Source organism: Elephantulus edwardii, unplaced genomic scaffold (assembly GCF_000299155.1).
Source record: "Elephantulus edwardii isolate Elephantulus edwardi_28Jun2011 unplaced genomic scaffold, EleEdw1.0 scaffold00036, whole genome shotgun sequence".
In the NCBI taxonomy this organism is placed as follows: Eukaryota; Metazoa; Chordata; class Mammalia; order Macroscelidea; family Macroscelididae; genus Elephantulus; species Elephantulus edwardii.
The window spans coordinates 4,656,287-4,657,823 of NW_006399786.1; the positions used below are offsets into that span (position 1 = coordinate 4,656,287).

The 1,537-nt window shown below is 37.2% G+C and overlaps 1 protein-coding gene across 1 annotated transcript in view; it reads left to right on the forward strand.

Annotated features, from left to right (window-relative positions):
• Positions 1 to 1,537, forward strand: part of LOC102876821 (TSC22 domain family protein 1-like) — a 166,988-nt gene that overhangs the window by 153,214 nt on the left and 12,237 nt on the right. The window lies entirely within an intron of this gene.

A 1,537-nucleotide genomic window follows, 5' to 3' on the forward strand; every position in this document is an offset into this window, starting at 1 on the left:
TAAGACTGGTTTTAAACAGTTTGACTATATTATGCTTTCTTGATGTTTTCATCAGAATTCTTTTGTTTGAAATTCATTTAGCTTTTTAAGGAGATTTTCTGTTTTAATAAAATAGAAAAAACATTGTCTTTTAATATATTTTTCCTCTCAGAGACTTCATCCAGGAATATGTGTGTATAGGTATCTTAAAGATACCCATAAGCTAATGCTTTTTCCATTCCCACCCCTACCCCTAGTTTATACATTTTGTGTTTTACTTTGGTTAATTTCTATCACTGTTTACAAGTTCATGAGTACTTTCTTAAGCCCTGTCTTCAAATTAATCCGCCAAGTGCATTTTCCTTCTCAATTTTTTCATCTTGATAACGTTGATCTGTTTTTCATTTTTATCTGCAACACCTCCCCTCAATATGCTATGTTTCCCACCAATTATTTGAACAGATGAAGTCATAATAACTCTAACGTCCTGTAAATTCCATCATCTTAGTCATTGTTGTATAGCATCGAGTCGGAACCCCATAGCAGAACCCCAGTGGGTTTTCAGGGGCAGTAAATTGACTGGGAGGAGACTGTCCATCTTTCTCCTCTGGAGCAGCTAGTGGATTCGACCTATAGATACTTGGATTTGCAGTACGGCTCTTTATTGCTAGGCTACCAGAACTGCTTCTCTTTGTCCTATCCGGGTCATTTTAATGGTTTGCTTTTTTCCACACCCACCCACTCCCCACCCCCCATTGTGAGTCCTGTTTTTCCGCTTACCTATATGCTTGGTATTGGGGGGTTTTGGGGTTTTTTTAGTTGTCAGGTATTGTGAATTGTTAGTTGCAGCTAGATCCTGTATTTTGTTACGAATTCTTGAGCTTGGGGGACTATATTATGTGCAAGCAGTCAGATCCTCTCAAGGATACCTTTTCAAATTATTTTACATGAGATCAAAGTACTGTGGAATCTTGCTCAGTTCTTTTGACCGTCTTGGCATCCAGAGTGTATTATGAGGTTTTTCATTCAGATTGGTGGTGACACCAACTCTTCCCGGCCCTGTGTGATTTCGGAAAATCTTCTTGCCTGCGCCTTGTGGGTAGCGCTTTCCCCAGCCTCTCACATGCCGAGTTGGTAAGTACTCAGCTGAGGCCCTGGGGCAGGGAAGGGGGCTTCTTTTTCCTCACTCTGAGTACCTTAAAAGCTTTTTAATCAAAATAATATCTGTATGTATGTAACATCTAAATGGAGGTGGGGGAGCAGCTATTCCTTTTTTGTTCCCCTCAATCTGTTCCCCAGAGGCAGCCACTTCTCACATTTTTATTTACATATTTATACTGCTATTTCTTGCTTTTTTCCAGCTTTTGGTATTTGTTTGAGTTACAATAAATTAGGATTTAGCACTTTTAATCTATTTGTACCATACATTTTCACCCAGTAAAGTTAATTTCTTAAAGGTGAAATCAACAAAATTTTGTTTCTCTTTTTAAAATTTTTTTATTTTTATTTTTCTCTTTTTTAAATTTTATTCATTTTAATGAACATTTACAGAAATTTT